The sequence below is a fragment of the Lipotes vexillifer genome, unplaced genomic scaffold (assembly GCF_000442215.2).
Source record: "Lipotes vexillifer unplaced genomic scaffold, Lipotes_vexillifer_v1.1 scaffold462, whole genome shotgun sequence".
NCBI lineage: Eukaryota > Metazoa > Chordata > Mammalia > Artiodactyla > Lipotidae > Lipotes > Lipotes vexillifer.
This window is the reverse complement of record NW_006770402.1, coordinates 751630-770442: the sequence shown is the minus strand read 5'-3', so window position 1 is coordinate 770442 and position 18813 is coordinate 751630.

Sequence of the window (18813 nt, the reverse complement as noted above, 5' to 3'; positions counted from 1 at the left end):
TCTTTCCCAGATGTCCTGTACAAGACTAGGTGACAATCTCCCATCACAATAATTTACATAAAAATTCATCATTAATTGGTTGCTTTTCTATTGCTAATTCAATTACCCACTACCATATCTTCCAGTTCATCTACTCCTAAACAAATTATTTGCACTCAAATATCTTATTCACAATCTGCTTCTGAGGGAACCCAAACTAAGACATCAACTATAGTGTAAGTTTATGAAGACAGGGATTTTTCTCTTTTATTATTATTATTATTAGTAGTAGTATTTTTAATTGCCATGTCTCAGATGCCTACAACAGCATCAGGTGCAGAGTACATGTGCAGATATTTATGGAATGAATTAATAAACTTAGAAAATACTTTCCAGAAATGTTCTCTAGTAGTGAAACTGACAAAAATGTCAGAGTTTTCATTGCTTATGTTTAGAATTCTGAGTGCCAATATTAAAGGTATAGAAGTAAACTTCATTTCTGTGAGCATTTTAAAACTTCTTTAATAATTAGTAATTTTTTATTTTAAAGTTTCTTGTGGTTTATATTTATTTTGTGAATTGGCTTGTTCTTTGTAATTTTCCTTTGGGGGATGTAAAATATTTTTAAGATTTACTTCTTGCAAGTGTTTTTACTTATCTATTTTTATTTTTCAATATATTTTATGTCTAGAAATTTTATAATTATGTAGTTAGAGAAGTTGATCTTTTTTTGTGACTCTTCCTATACCTATACTCAAAATTTTAACTTGTGTTTTCTTCTAGTGTTTAACATATTTTTAAGTTAATGTTTATTCTTTATTTTACTCAGAATCTATTTTTATTTGAGATTTTTCCCTTTGATATAGACAACCAAGTACCACAGCACTGTTTCCTGAATATATTGTACTATATGTTGAAGAATGAATAGGGGTTAACTATGTAGACAAGGAAGGGAAGGGATTTTCAGCAAATGCAATCACATGGTGGAAGACAAAATCACAATTTAGAAAATAGTGGGATCTTGGACCTATAAATAATTTAACACATAAGTGGAAAAATTGGTTCGGAGCTCTATACTTAGTTCTGGACCCCGTTTCTATTATACTACTATGTATTTTAAAGGAACAGATGGTGCCTGTAGCAGAGAGAGTAATGTTCATCAAGTATTCCATGTGCTCACCTACATATCCTAGCCTCCTTTGCAATTAGTGCATTGAAACCATGTGATTCGTTTTGTACAAAAAACTGAGAGGAAACGATGCCTGTCCTGCCTGGGCTGATGCAGTAAAAAGCATGTGGCTACTCCATTCCTATTTTCTCCTTCTGTGGACTCTTCAGAGGCCCTGTTTCAGATGTTAGGTAAAAGAAAGCATCCTGGGACTGTATACACAGGGTACGCAGGCAGTCTGTGTGGGACATTTAATGAGTGTGAAAAATAAACCTTCATTGGATTTGATTTCTAAAATATATACAGCCTAGCTTTCCCTATTTTAACTAAAATTGTATCTAAAACCACAAAATTAAGACAGAACTCATTATCCTTCACTCCAGATCTACTCCCCCATTAAATTTTCTAATTTTTGTTAATGACATGCTAGTTCCTTAGCTTTGTAGAAATGGTCTCAGGGTTAAATAAATGAATACATCTGGGGCACTTGTAATTTAGCAACCTCTCAGAAAGTGTTTGGTATTATAGTTTTTATTGTTGTTAGTTACCTGGCTACAGAATCTTGGACTTGCTTTGGCTTCAGCTTTACTCTCATTTAATTAGTTACCGATATATTAATTTTACCTCTAAATTTAGCATTAAATCAAGCTTGCTTCCATTTCCCTTCCTGCCATCTTAGTAGTCTTATAACTGGTGTGCCTTTAATTATAAGATTAGTTTTCCCATTATACAGGCAGCCATACTCCTCTCAAAGTTAAATTGTTGAATGCTTACCTATTGCATATTAGGGCAAAATTTTCATTTCAGGTTCTCTGTGATCAAAGCCCAACTTACACTTAAGCTCAATCTTACACCATTCCATTGGGATATTTTCTTATTTCCTTACTATATTAATATTCTTAAAATACATTCCATTCTTTTTTTTGCTTATGTGCCTTATTGGGATACAAGCTTTAGTCATTATATCAAATATTCCAAATCTAATTTAAATTACAGCTCAAATGTCATCTCTTCCTAAAAGTCTTCCATGATTTTCCTAGTTAGAAGAAACTTCTGCTGACTTCTTAAGGCACATTGCATCTTCCTGTATCACCATACATATCTATAAGATGCTATATATTTAATATAGGACTCATCTTTGGCTTTTATTATCACTTAAAATAGCATTCTAAATCTTGTGGGTAAAGAATGTATGTTTCTTGAATACAGACCTGGGTGAAAGCCAAGAAATAAGTTAGAAACTTTGGAAGCTGAGTTCTGAAAAGTCTTTGTTTGTTTTGCAGAACTTAGTTGTTATTTATTTATTTGTGGCCTATTTTTAAATTCAACTCATTGAATTGAGTTCAGTACATTTTATTAGTTACAAAATAAAACATTTAAGTTATCTGCTTTTACTTTCCTACAAGGTGACATTCATGCCATTACTGTCTTAACAGAAAGTCAATGACAGAGTTAAATTTCCTTTGTAGAACAGCCTACATTAAGAAAATACACTTACAAAGGCAACATGGAATAGCATAAATTAGAAAAAATAATTAGGGACATTAAAGATAAATACTGCTACACTTTGAGAAGAGGGAAGTATGGAAGGCCTTTAAAGGAGCTGCAATTTAAAATGTCAATAAGAATTCATGAAAGAACAAGAACTGTAAATGAGTCTTTTAAGAGGTAGAGAAATATGATAAATTGTGGTACTCTGGATAATCACAATTGGCAAAATGGAGAATAATTAAAGAAACCAAATTAGACCACATATAGTGATAAATGAGGTTAGACTTGTTAAAGAACTGTGTCATTAGCAGGTTTTTTATGCTGGTGAGGAAAAGAATAAGGAAAGAGAATTTTTCTGTGAAACTAAAAGAGGAGTGTTCATGCCCTAGTATACTTGGTGGTCTAACAGTGAGACATCTACAGAGATGAGAATCTGCAAATAAGCAAATGCCCCTCATCCCTCAGCAGTGCAGCCTCTGTCTGATGCCTGCCACTCAAGCAAGTATTTGGAAGATTCAGGTCACTAAAGACTAACCTTTTTTTGATAGTGTTTTTCTTTAACAAGTGTGACTCTGAATTATACAGCAGGGAAGGGGTTTGTCTGTGCTTATTAAAGACCCTCAAGGTTGATCACACCTAAGGCTAACTATAGTAACTCTTTTGAATATTCCTAAGGACATAGTGTCCTGTAACATTAATAATCCTTAAACATATGCCCACAATGGTATAAATTATTACAGGCAATCCTAGATTTTTCGAAAACAATAGGAGAATTGACTATTGGCCTAGGAAATGTGGCCTAAACCCAAACCCCAAGATTTGTGTTGTGTCCGTATATAATGACCTCTGAAAGAATGGAACTATTAGGCCTGTGCCTGGAGCTCTCCAAAAGTGAGCTTATCAGTGCAATCTGTGTAGAAGTGGGTGTACTGACTTGTCTTATCCAGTTCTTCCTGTTCAGGTTAAGTTAGAGCCAGAGACTTAACTAAGAAGTCACACTTATGTGCCAAGTAGCACAACTGCTAACAAGCCAAAAGTTATTGACCTTTACACACTGATTTTCCCTAATGCCTATTGATTTTAGTGGCTGCTTACCTGTTAGAATTGCTTTGGTGTGGGAAAGACATTGTTCAGAAAATATATACAGGTTCCAAAGACAAAAAATTCATTATATCTATGCTGCTCACAGGTACTAAAAATTGATTTCTGATTATTAACAGATTACAGAAATCTGCTCTTAGCCCAAGCCAAGCTACCATTTTATTAATTTCCTGGAGACTATCCAAGCCTTGTTCAAATATCTGATACCATTTTCATGCCTTTTGTGAGTAGATACATCTATATGTACTTGCGCTTTTTTCCTTCAACATGTATTGAGAGTCTCCTCTGAGACATACGCTATTTTAGGCCTTAGGTATAAAAAATTTGATAAGATAGATAAGGTTCTGTCTAAAGATTTTATTTAACAGAGAAAGGCAGACAATACACAAATAGCTGAATATAAAACGATTAGTAGTATATGTTGAATATAAAAACAAGATGATGTGCTAGAGGTTAAGTGGACAGGAGATACATTTCAACTGACTCCTGAATTTTGAGGAATCAGCCATTCAAATATACTAGGATAAGCCCCTAATATATGAATTATGTTGATATATTTAATGAACAGGGAGAAGGTCAGAATTGCTAGAGTGTCCTGAACAAGGGACAGAGAAGTGGCAGATGTGGTCAGAAGTCAGCAGGGGATAGATACTGAGGTCTACTGTATGTACATATACCATATTCTAAGTGTAAAAGGAAAGTTTTGGATGATTTTAATCAAAGGAACAATACAATTTGATTTATATTTTGAAAAAAATACTTCTGGTTGCTCTGTTGAGAATGGATTGGAAGATGACAAGAGTAGAAGCAGAGAGATTAGGAGTTTTCTGCAATAATCTAGATGAGAGTTGATGGTTTCAGTAAAACCTGTAAAGGTGATAAGAGGTTAAGTTCATCAGAATTGCTGGAGAGCGGGGCTGGTAGAGGGTAAAAACTGTTTTTCCTTAAACATGTTAATTTTGAGATGTCTGTTAGAATCCCATATGGATATATCAAATAAACATTTGGGTATATGAGTCTGCAGTTCAGGTAAGACTCAAGTCTAAATGTGTGCATTTGAAGCTCAAAGGCATATCAGTGTATATAAAGCTATTAGATAAATGAGATTGTCAAGGAAGATATGGAAAAAAGAATGGGTTCTAGATCATATCCATGAACACTGAGAAGTCTAGTAGAATTAAAGCTGGCACAGGAGATTGAGAAAGAGTAGCCCATAAAGAAAGAAGAGAACTAGGGAAAAGGTATCCCGGATGTCTAGAGAGAAAAAAGATTACAAGAGAAAAAAAAACAAAGGATGGCCAGCAGTGTCAAATATTGCCGAGTGGCCAAATCATACAGACACAGAAAAGTGATACTAGGAGCAACAGGGAGGGAAATGGGGTAATGGTTATAGAGGACACGGGGTCTAGGGAAGGTTTATTTTATTCAAGGTTGTTTGCATGTGGATTGACTATGTTCCCATAGAGATAAATTGCTGATGCAGAAAAGAGAATCATTACAGAGTTTAAATTTTATAGAGTACATCTAATCCCAGAGACTTGCTTTCTTTTGTCTGATAATTTTAAGCTTGTACACTGTAAAATTAAGAACAAAACTCAGAATTGCCCAGCACAGCATTAATCCCATAGCAACTAACCCAAAAAAGCAAGCCAGTGTGATTCACTACATTTCTACAGTAGTAGGCAAGGTGAATGTGGTTGGCATAGATTAATTTATTATCCTACAGAGTGCTAATTTTGTGGGATAAAATTAATAGTCAAAGTTGTGCTTATTTTATATTATTTAATTAGGAAGAGTAATATAGTAAGGAGAGAACTTTTGGGTTTTAATATAACTTAGAGAACATCTAGTTCTATTTTCTTGTATTATAATAGGTAGAAACTTGGCTGTAAATTGCCCAAAGCCACATGAAGCAGTCAGAACCGGTAGAGAGGTTATGGAAACATGATCATCATTTAAAAGGAATATGTTGATTCACATCTGTGAGTCTTCTAAATCTCCAAATACATCTTTGAAAAACATACTTGTGGTTTACTGTAAAAAATGAGTAGTTTATACACACACACACAGAACTTCGATTTTTTTTATCCTCTTTCAGTGCTTTTGTAATATATTTTCAGAAATGTATCTTCAGACATGTAAATAATTGTTTCAAAGTGGTAGCAACATCTAATGACTGTCCTTTGAAGTAGTATCTTTATTCAGCAATCCTGTATTATGGAGCAGCCATTTATTGAGCACTTTGACACTACTGTGTCCACATGACCTTGAAACTTGATTGTGGTCAGCTAGGTTAAGTATTATTTCACAGTTTTACAGATTGAGGAAATAGAAATCTAGGGGGTTGAAATAACTTTCCTAAGCTCATGTACATTATTGACCGCTGAATTTTTTTCTCTTATACCATCATTGTCAATGACTGAATTTCCCACTGCAAAAGATTATGTAGCTGTACATAAGTGCCCTTAGATTTGGAACATTTAAAGATAATTTTTATTCTGAGAGAAAATGATATAAAGGAGGAACAAAGTTTAAAAATTCTGGCATCTTAGAAATATTATAACATTCATCTGTTGGAAAGTGGTGTAATAGCACAAAATGTCAGATCTGGGTTTGTGTCCTTGCTTAGCAACTTAACATGTGTGTAACTTTGGGCAAATTACATTAACCCTTTGAATCTGAGTTCCTCATCAGCAAAAGTTTGTTATAATAACTACTTGAGAGTTTGTGAAGTTTAAATTACATATATTTTGATAGTGCATAAGGACATAATATGCTATTCCTCAAAGTCTGAGGATAAGGTTACATCTGAAGATAAAATTATGAACCATATACATGTAAGTAAGATTCACCAGAGGAAATGAAAGGGGGCATACAAGAATAATTTAATGGTGGCTGGAGCATACTGGACTATTCTAATTCCAATCAAGTTGTAGACTCTCCAATTTGTAGACATTCCTTAAAAGAAAAAAAATATGAGGGAAAGCATCCACAGAATGATTCAACCATTGAAACAAGAAAAATTTAGTCTCACACTTTTTCAAGTTAGTCTATAAAAATGGATTTAAATATTCTAGGCATTGAGGATGTATATATTTTTGAGAAATGGGGATAGGTAACCAGGCTGCACTATATCTTGAATAAAATAGCTAAGTTTTTCAGGGTTATTTTATTTTATTGCAAGTTAAGAGATGTATAATGAGTAAGTTCATACTAGAAAAACAATATATTGTACAGCTATTTCTTTTTCTTAACAGCTATATTGAATTTTAACTGACATACTAAAAACTACAACATTTAAAGTATACACCTTGGTATGTTTTGACATATATATACACCCAGAAAACCATCATTACAATCAATAAAGTGAACATATCTATCACCCCCCCAAAGTTGCCCCATGCTCACTTATAATCCCTCTCTTCTGTCCTTCTTTTCTACCCCCCCCCACTCCTCAAACATTCCTCTCTTTTCTTTCACTATAAATTAGTTAACATTTCCTACAATTTTACATAAATGTGAATTTTACATTTTTTATTCATTTTAACCTGGCTTTTAAAAATTTATCATAATTAGTTTTAGATTATCCATGTTGCATGTATAGGAACTTCAATATTTTTATAGCAGAGTAATATTCTATTGTGCAGATTTACCAAAATGGTTTTATCCATTTTCCTATTGGTGCATATTTGTGTTGTTTTCAGTTTTGACTCTTATAAATAAAGCCATCATGAAGATTTAGGTACAAGTCTTTATATGCTTTTATTTTTCTTGTTTAATGCCTAGGAAAATATTGAGTTAAAAGATGGGTATATATTTAATTTTTAAAAATACTTCCAAAACCCTTTTCAAAGGGTTAGTAACATTTTACATTCTCGTCAACAACATAGGAGAGTTCCAGTTGTCCATATCCTCACCAAAACTTGGTTATGGTCAATATTTTAAATTTATCTACTCAAATAGATGAGTAGTGATAGGTCGTTGTCATTTTAATTTGCATTTCCTTAGTGTCTAATTGTGTAGAGCATCTTTTCATGAGCTTATTTTATTTGACATCCCTATGTTGTCTTTGCTGAAATGTCTGTTCAAATCTTTTGCTCATTTCTTGAGTTGGATTGTTTATAGTCAGATTGAACTTTTAGAATTATTTATACATTCTGGATAAAAGTCCTTTATCAAATGTGTGTTAAGCAAATATTTTCTCCTAATAGTGTCTGTCTTTTCATTCACTTAACAGAATATTTCAAAGAGCAGAAGTTTTCAATTTTATGAAGTCTAATTTATCAGTTTTTTGTGAATTGTGCTTTTGATACTATAAATAGCTTGGATAAATGCCTAATACAAGTTGATGAAGACTATTATGATTTTTCTAGAAATTTGATTTTTTTACTATGAAAATTTCAAACATATACAAAAGAAAACATGGTGTAATGAACTGCCATGTATTCATCACCCCTCTTCAACAGTTATCAACTCATAGCCAATCTTGTTTCATCTGTATTCCTTCCTACTTCCACATACTCCCAAGTTATTAATATTTTTAACACATATTATTGATGTACACACAGAAATCTACAAATCATAAGTGTCTACCTGAATAAATTTTCACAAAGTGAAAATATTTCACTGTATCTTTTATTGTATGTATGTTGATATATTCAGAATCTCAGTCAAAACTTTAAATAGTACCAGCTCCCCAGAAGATGTCTAATGTCCTCTAAGGAATCTCTATCCTTACAATACCATTCATAAAGTTTACTGGTGGTTAAACATTTATAATGGATTCATACAATGTGTCCTACCTTATGTTTTAATTCTTTGGTTCACTCTCTGTTTATGAATTTTTCCATGGTGTTTCATATGGCAAATCTGATTCACCTGATTGCTCTTTGGTATTCCATTGTATGAACATACCACAATTTATTTTTCAATTCTGGTATTGGTGGACATTTGGATTGTTTTCAGTTGTTGACTTTTCACATAGTATTGCTCTGGGTATTCTTGTACATTTTGTTGTTGCTAGTGATCATATACAGAGATTTTTGTTGGGTACATAGCTAAAGATGAAATTGCTGGATGACCAAATCTTTATCTATACCTATATCTATATATCTACATCTATGAGATTTTAGTAGACACTGACAGTTTTTATAAGTAGTTTCACCAATACTGTATGAAAGAATATTGCATAAATATATTGCATAAATATACATACCATATAATATTCTGGGTAATAAGTTTTTAATCCCCTAATTGCCTTGTTTTAGTATTCCTGCACTGGTAGCCACTGGAAGAAATACCGTTGTAGTCTATTACTCATTTATCTGCCATTTGCCCTTGTTTTTCATGAGTAATTTCTGTGAACTTATTCAATTCTTTGATTCAACAATTGAATTTCTGGAGCTGCAAAGTTGAAGGCTAGATTCTTAAATGTCCCTCTACTTTCTGTTGTTTTAACAGTGTTATTTAGTCTCCCTAGATATTATTTTTTGATTGATTTCATTATAACTGCAATAGTTTTTTAAAAAATAAAACAAAACAAAATACTATCCTAAAGCCTCGTACCTAGATGTACAATAAATGTGATTCTCTTTCCTCCTATTACAGTAATCTTTTTACAGTTTCCTTTAGCCTTTTCATTATTGTTAACATCTAGCCTTTTACAGAAAGTGCGTCCATGGCTACAGTTTTAGTACCATCTAGACAAAAAGTAGAAATCCACTGCCATGTAAGCCTTCAAGCTTCAAAGACAAATCAATACCACATCTCTATGAAACAAGTATATCTTAACAGTTTTTTCACAAAGGACCTGACCTACCCCATCTTTATGTAAGTTTGGGACTAATCTAAAAGCAGTATAGATCTGAGTAAAACGTTCCCATGTCAAGAAATGCTATTGAAGGCTTTGAAAGAAGCTGATAATGATAAGAAATAAAATAGTCATTTTGAAAATTTGAAACCTCACTTTTGCTCTTGGAAATAAACCAGTTACTGATTCATGGTTTTCAGTATAATGAACAAAATTATTTGAATTGCACATCTAGAATTATCCTATGCTTAATTAGTTATGATTTTAAAACCATTGCATTTTTGTGTGTTCATGCCTGTCTAGATTTTATATTTACTCCAGTGAACTGAAAGAAGGCTAGAGAACTCAGTGAACACAGAAGAAGGCTAGAGAACTCAGTGAACACAGAAGATTCCAGCTTCTTCTTCCATCCATGTTCATCCATGTTCATAAAATAGTGTAGTGTAGTATTCTGTATGACTTTGCTAATTATTGCCACTTGTGACTAAATATTTTCACATTGGCTAATGAAAGGCTAAATTGATGGTAGGTTATAAACCAATTTTGTGGCCCTGAAGTGATTGAAGAACACAAGATTAAAGTTGAAATAAATATGAAGTCTGATTTGCACATAGATAATGTAACCAAAGAGATTATTATTATCAGTAAAGTAAAACCACTTACCCTTTTCCTCAGGAAACTCACTAATTTATGTGTAGTCCTCTACTCAAACCTATTGTAAAAGGAAAAGGCAAACGATGGAACTTTGTCCTTTGATATTTACTGATCCCAAGTAAGTACTAATTATTGTTGGAGGCCCTATTAGAGGAGATAAATGTCCTCTAAGAGTTTATACTTCAATTGATCATATGTAGTATGTATTTATTATAGGAGAAAATTTAAGAAAACATGGAAACCAATCAAGCATTTCTGAACTGCTGAGTCTAACATTCATTTTATTGAATTTTTAATGAGATAGATGAGATGTGTTCTGTTTAGAATTTAACCTATTTTTAAAAATCTTCTGATTTAGTCTGTGCTATAAGGACTATCCCCATTTCCCATTTCTGTATGTTATTAGGTCGGTTCAGTAGTCTAGTTAGTCACTAACTGTAAAATAATTACCCTGCCTATATAGCAGAATCATCTGTGTAACTATAAACTACAGATTCCTTAATTCTATAGCTGGATATTTAGATCAAGAAGGTTTAGGAGTGGTTCAGGTATTTGCATTAAAAAAAAAATACTCCATAAAGAATTCTGATTCCAAGAGCTAGTTAACCATTCAGTTCACTCATTTTGTGTGTGTGTGTGTGTGTGTGTGTGTGTGTCTGTGTGTGTGCGTCTGTGTCTGTGTCTGTGTCTGTGTAAGAGAGGGGGAATAAATTCTAGCAGCTACACACCAGAATCACTGTTCTCTTCTTCCAGACAGATTGCATTTCTCAGTCTCCTTTATAGTTAGGTGTAGCCATGTGGCTGAATTCTGGCCAACATGGTATGAACAGAAGTGATTTGTGATTTCATCAAAGAAGATCTTTCTATTAAGGCTTTTCCATGGCCTTCCCTTTCTGTCAGTTGGATGTTTTTTCTATGACCAACCTTTATTACCATTTGAAGATTCCAGCTTCTTCTTCCATCCATGTTCATAAATCAATGTGTAGAGCAGAGCCTCCCTGGTGAGGTAGAAATTTCTTGCGAGCAAAAAACAAACTTCTACTGTGTTTAAACCATTATTTAAATTTAGAACAATTTTTTATAATTAACCAGCTCTAATTACTATAGTACCAAAAATCTACTTGGTACTAAAATGTGCAGGAGAAGCCATTGGTTCTGTCATTTAAGAATACCAAAGTTTAAGAGTAGACTAAATAGAAGTACAAATAATGAGGATAAAATGTGAAAAGCCTTTTAATAGGGTGAAAAATGCAGAAAAGCAACTTTCTGAGAGAGTGAGGGTAGGTCATTAAGAGAGTCAGGGAGCTATATGGAGAGGAAATGTATTTGGGATGGGGGCTAAAAAATGATAAGGCCTTCCCAACTAGACAGGGTACTTTAGACAAAGTTTTCAGGCACAGAGTTATAAGGACATGGTCTAAGTGAACAAGAGTGGGACATAGCAACATAACACTAGGAAAAGATCAGACTATGACCTTTGTACCATGCTATGAAGTTTGGAATCTATTCTAAAGTCAATCAGTAGACACCAGTTTTGAAAGAAGTAACAGATATCACACTCATGGAAGAAGAGAGAATACAGACAGAGAGCATGATTAGGACGTTTTAGAAAAATACTCTGGCAGTAACTGATGGAATTATGGCATTAACAAAAGGATAGAAAGAAGACATCAGTAAGAAATCTTTAGAAGCAGAAGAGGAAGTATTTAGTAAAGAATTGAGTATCTGGGCAGTGATGAAGTTGGTAGAATTACTTCAAGGTCTCAGCTTGGGTAAATATGCAGATATTGATGGTCTTCACTGAGAAAGGGAAGTTTACAATAAGAACAATAAAAATGAAGATAGTTCTCTTTTATCAGACACTTCACATGTACTGTGCAAAGCAATTTATATGTATTAACCTATTAAAACTTCACACCTATTTTATGAAGTTAATGCTATTCTTTCTGCCCTTTGCAGATATAGTAACTGAGGCCCAGAGAAGTTAAAAGCTTGTTCAAGGTGATAATAAACTAGTAGATGGTGGGACAGCTTGGGAGAGTGCAGTTCTAGGACCAAGTTCTTAATCAATCACCACATTGTAATGCTTCTCAAAGGAAAAGATGGAAAATTCACTTTGGATTTAATGTGTTGGAGATGTCTGTGAATCATTTGGCTAATAACTTGTACGCAGTTTAAATACAGCCATGTGTTTCATGAAAGATCCTTAAGCATAACTATGATAGTTGAATATGCAGAGATAAATGAGATTTCACAGTGAGAAAATTTATAAAGATGAAAGAAGGGGATTGAAGATACACATAAGTGAATACAAATATTTATGGACATGGCAAGGAAAACAAATCGGTGGGAGTGATAAGTATCAGCACATCAGGAATCAAAAAAATTAAAATGAGAGTCAAAAGGGCAGAATTTGATGTCATGAACATTTAGGAAAGGAGAATTCATACAGGATAAGATGATAAAAATGCCAGATGTAGCAGATACTTCAAGTAATATGAAAGTAGAAAGAAATCAGTGATGATGATGGTCAGATTAATTTTAATATATGGGAATTGAAGTGGAAAAAACTGAAAATTCCTTTGGGGAGAGGTGAGAAAATGAAGGCAACAAAAGTCTTTCAAGACTTTTGGGGAGATGGAAGTCTCCAGGGAAGGCATTTTCAAGATGAACACAACTTGAGCCTATTTTTAAGATGTATTTTCATTTACAGAAAACTATCAATCTTCCAACATCCTACATAACTTCAGAATTTTGACTCTATAATATCAATTGCTTATAAAATCTGTTTTGTCATATAACTCTAAAGGATAGTTCTTTCAGTTATTTTACTTAAATCTCTCCCTCTGCAGTTTTACTCTTATTGTTTTATCTTATATGAGAGAACACTTGGCTACTGTCCCTAATCATTTACCACGTCCAGGAACATTGTGAATTTCTACTAATTTAAATCAACTTCCAGAGCTAAGAGAATGCTAATTGGAAAGAGTTTAAACCTAGTGGTCCATTATAAAGTTTTAATTTAAAAACAGACACCAGGGGTTTAAAACAACTTGAACAATGGGAAAAGAGGTAAATAGAAATTTAGGCTAAATGGATTAAAGTAAATTCTTGAAAGAGTAAAGTTTTATTAATTTGTATAAATATTATCAGAAATAATTAGTATATTGACAACCAAACCAGTAAAAACTTCTCTCCCTTAAACTGTTGAAATTTACCTCTCTTGTTTAATATGTGATTAGCTTGTGCAAGTACAATTATGTATATGTGAAAACTCTAGGAGTTCTATATGAAGAAAAATCATATACAAGATATCCTTGGAAGTTGACTTTTGCTTTTGGTTTATATTTTGGTGTGTAGGAGTGTGTGAAAAAGGAAATAGTACTCAGGAAATTGCCACTTTCATTTTCTTTATCATTAATTCATCACTTTATATATTTATTGATCTGTTAGGCCACAGAAATAAAATGAAAAACATTTTTGTCTTCAAGAAAATCATACAGTAATGGTGATGACAAACAGGTTAAAAAAAGGAAGAGATTTAATATACACCATGACACATGGCATATGAAGGAAAGGATAGTGATAAATTAGTTCTAGAATAAATAGTTCTTCTCCAATACATTCTGTTGTATCCTCAATGAACAAATTGTACAGGAAAACAGTAACTTCCATAGATAATTATATTAGAATCTAAAAGAAAGTTGGGGAGGGAGATAGCACTGAGACACAAACACAAGTGAGGTGCTGGTCAATTTTCTTTCCAAGCAAGAGAGTCTAAAATTCTTAGGTACAACATGTGTGTACCTTTCCTAGCTCTTGAGCTTTTTCTAAACATGTGAATATTTAGGAACAGTAAGGAGAGAGTAAACAGCAATTCCTGGGAAATTATTAAGCAATTAAGAGAACTCAGCAAGAATTTAGGTGAGAAACAATGAAAGGGGGGGCTAGTGGTGGAAGTTTAAAGAAAAAGAAGACTTGAAATTAAAAAAAAAAAAAAAAACTTGAAATTAAAAAAAAAAAAAAAAACACACCAGAGAAAGCAAGATGTCAGAGGAGTAGGAGGACATAGAGTTCATTTGTCTCCACAAATGCATCAAGAATACATCTACGGGGCGGTGTTAAGATGGCAGAGGAGTAAGAGGATGTGGAGTTCATCTCTCTCCACAGATGCATAAGGAATACATCTATGGATACAACAATTGTCACAGAACACTAGCTGAACACTAGCTGAAGATCTTGGACACAGGAAAGGACTATAAACATCCCTGAATAACTGGGTAGGATGAAAAAAAAGAAGGGAGAAGGAGTTAGAGATGAAGTGGGATGGGGCATGAACCCCAGGACAGGGGAGCTAAAGCAGAGGAGAGATTCTGGAACTTGGGGAAAGCCCTTCTCCAACAGGGAAATCGATTGGGACAGAAGGGAAGCATTTAAGGCTCTCAGAAGAGCGTGAAGTGGCTGATTTGTGACAGACGGGACAGAGTGAGACATACATAGATGGTCTGTACCATGGCCCTATGTGCCCTGGACTGGGACATGCATTCATAGGTGTGCAAGGGGGCTGGGAGCTGGAGCGTGGGGATTGGAGAACAGGCCCAGAGCAAGAACTGCTGTTGGCTGTGGGGAGACAGACTGAGGGAACAGGAGGGAGGAAATCTGCAGCATGGAATGCCTACAGAGGAGGACCAGACTGCCATGGGAGCAGGGTGCTACTGCTGAGTCACATGCAGGGGGAGGAGCCACTATTCTAGCCTCTCTCTCCCCACATGCCAGTGCCTGCCTACAGACAATAAAAGAAGCCCTTTCAGGGCTGGCCCTTGCATGCTGACTACCAAGCAATTTAAAAAAGTCCCCTCAGGGCTGGCCCTCGCATGCCTGCTGCCAGGTGCTAGAAAAAGCCCAGCCAGGGCTGGCACTCACACACCTTATGCTGGGTGCCATAAAAGGCCCTCACTAGGACCATATCTCTTGCACCTGTGGCACTGGCTTCCCTGTGCATTTGGTGCCACTGGGGATCCCATGATCCAAGCAGTCATACCATCTCTGTGCCCTTTCCTCACTGGGGCAGACCCAAGAGTTCCAAGGCAGCCTCAGGACCAGACTCCTGTGGGTGGACCAAATACAAAAGTGGGGATAAAACCAAAGCAGAAACCCAGTGATGAAGCAACTAAGGAAGAAGATCAAAAATCTTTCCATCAGCTGTAGAAGCTGCAGATTAAATCCCCATGATCAACTAGGTAGACCCTGTGTCTATGGAATATCTGAGTAGACAATGAGTGTTCCAAAAATTAAAACAGTCTAGCTCTGGCAGCTGTGGACTTTGGGGGCAAGCACATGCAGGAATTGGGCCAGATGAGACTCTGAGTGGTCCCCACAGGGCCCACAGCAGGTCCAGAGACCATCCCAGAGGGAGAGGAGAGCCTCTTGGTGAGGCAGAGGTGGGCTGTGGCTCACAACATGTGCAAGGACACTTTCAGCTGAGGCCCCAGGGAAACATAATTATTACTATTAATTTCATTATGTTTTGATTTATTCTGTTTTTAGTTCTGGCTTTTTTGTGTGTGTTTCCTTCTTTCTTTTTCTTTGTTTTAGTACTATTTTTTATTTATTTAGTCTTTTGGAATCTTCATGTTTTATAACATTTTTCTTTTTTTTTTTTATATATTTCTATTTTTACTTTGCTGTTGTTCTGTGTTCTTTTCCCTTATTTTTTCTTCTTATTTTTCTTTAATATATATTTTTATATTTTCATTTGTTTTGCTTTTCTGTTGTCCTGTGTTTTTTCCCTTTTTATTTTATTATTTTTTAATCATTTATATCGGTTCGTTCTGTTTCCTTGCTTTCTTCTTCCATTGACAAACTGCTTTGGTTTTGTTTTACATTTTTGTTAGTTTTGATCCAAATTGTTTAATTTTGTTTTTAAGTTCTTTTATTTGTCTGGTTGTTCTCTTGCTTTTTGTTTTATTTAGTTCTGTTTTTGTTTCTTTTGCATGTATATGTGTTTCCCTGTTTCTGTTTCTGTTTGATTTTATTTTTACCATTTCTCTGGGCTTTTATTTGTCTTTTTTTTTCTTTAATATATTATCTATTTTTTTATATTTCTACATTGTTTTCTGTTGTTCTGTTTTCTTTCCCCTTCCTCTTTTTCTTTTTTTTTGTATGATTTTTGCCAGTGTGTTTTGTTTCTTTTTTTTCTTTTTTTTTTTTTTTTTGTGTTTTTTGTATGATTTTTGCCAGTGTGTTTTTTTTTTTTTTTTTTTTTTTTTTTTTTTTTTGTGGTACACGGGCCTCTCACTGCCATGGCCTCTCCTGTCGTGGGGCACAGGCTCTGAGCAGCCATGGCTCACGGGCCCAGCTGCTCTGCGACATGCGGGACCCTCCCGGACCAGGGCACGAACCCGTGCCCCCTGCATCGGCAGGCGGACTCTCAACCACTGCACCACCAGGGAAGCCCTGTTTTGTTTCTTTGTTTCATTATTCAGCTGGCAATCTGCTTTGGTTTTGTGTTTTTTGTCAGTTTTCTTTTTAATTGTTTTATTTCATCTTGTGTTCTGCTGTTTGTCTGGTTGTTCTTTTGCTTTCTGTTTTATTTGGTTCTGTTTTTGTTTCTTTTGTGTATGTGTGTATTTCCTTGTTTCTGTTTTTTGTTTGTTTAATTTCACTTTTTTACCATTTGTCTGGGGTTTTGTTAGTCTTTTTTTTTTTTAATCTCCTTTATTGCCAGGACAAGTGACTTGTGGGGTCTTGGTTCCTCAACAAGAAGTTGGGCCTGAGGCTCTGGGGTGGGAGGACTGAGGCTCTGGGGTGGGAGCCCAGAGTCTAGGACGCTGGACCACCAGAGAATTCCTGACCACAGGGAAGATTCATCAATGAGAGATCTCACGGTAGCCTCTATCTGAATCCAAGACCCTGCTCCACCCCAATGCCAGGAGCTTCCAGCACTAGATGCCTCACACCAAACAACAAAGACAGGAACACAAACCCACCCCTCAGCAAATAGACTACCTAAAATCAAACTAAACTCAAACATCCCCAAAACACACCACCTGATATGGCCTGCTCATCAGAGGGAAAAGACTCAGCTCCACCCACCAGAACACAGGCACCAGTCCCTCCATCAGGAAGCCTATGCAAGCCACTGTACCAGCATTACCATGGCGAGCAGAGAACAGAAGCAAGAGGAACTATGACTCTGCAGCCTAGGGAAAGGAGACTTCAAATAATGTAAATTAGACAAAGTGAGAAGACAGAAATATCTTGCAGGCAATGGAAAAAGATAAAAACTCACAAGACCAAATAAATGAAGAGAAAATAGGCAAAATACCTCAAAAAGATTTCAGAATAATGATAGTAAAGATGATCCAAAATATTGGAAATAGAATAGAGAAAATACAAGAAATGTTTAACAAGGACCTAGAAGAACTAAAGAGTAAACAAACAGTGATGAACAACACAATAACTGAAATTAAAAATACTCTAGAAGGGGGGCTTCCCTGGTGGCGCAGTGGTTGAGAGTCTGCCTGCCAATGCAGGGGACACGGGTTCGTGCCCCGGTCCAGGAAGACCTCACATGCTGCGGAGCCTGCACGTCCAGAGCCTGTGCTCCACAACAGGAGAGGCCACAACAGTAAGACGCCTGCATACTACAAAAAAAAAAAAAAACAAACTAGAAGGAATCAATTGCAGAATAACTAAGGCAGAAGAACGGATAAGTGAGCTGGAAGATAGAGTGGTAAAAAGAACTGCCACAGAGCAGAATAAAGAAAAAAGAATGTGAAGAAGGGAGGACAGTCTCAGAGACCTCTGGGACAACATTAAGTGCACCAACATTCAAATTATAGGCATCCCAGAAGAAGAACAAAAGAAAGGGTTTGAGAAAATATTTAAAGAGATTATAGTTGAAAGCTTCCCCAGCATGGGAAAGGAAATGGTCAATGAAGTCCAGGAAGCACAGAGAGCCCCATACAGGATAAACCCAAGGAGAAACATGCAAAGACACATATTAATCAAACTAATAAAAATTAGACACAAAGAAAAAATATTAAAAACAGCAAGGGAAATGCAACAAATAACATACAAGGGAATCCCCATAAGGTTAACAGCTGATCTCTCAGCAGAAACTCTACAGGAGAGAAGGGAATGGCAAGATATATTTAAAGTGATGAAAGGGAAAAACCTACAACCAAGATTGCTCTACCCAACAAGGATCTCATTCAGATTTGACAGAGAAATTAAAACCTTTACAGGCAAGTAAAAACTAAGAGAATTCATCACCACCAAACCAGCTTTACAACAAATGCTAAAGGAACTTCTCTAGGCAGGAAACACAAGAGAAGGAAAAGACCTACAATAACAAACCAAAAACAATTAAGAAAATGGTAATAGGAACATACATATCAATAATTACCTTAGGGCTTCCCTGGTGGCGCAGTGGTTGAGAGTCTGCCTGCCGATGCAGGGGACGCGGGTTCATGCTCCGGTCTGGGAAGATCCCACATGCTGTGAAGCGGCTGGGCCCGTGACCCATGGCCGCTGAGCCTGCGCGTCCGGAGCCTGTGCTCCGCAATGGGAGAGGCCACAGCAGTGAGGGGCCCGCGTACCACAAAAA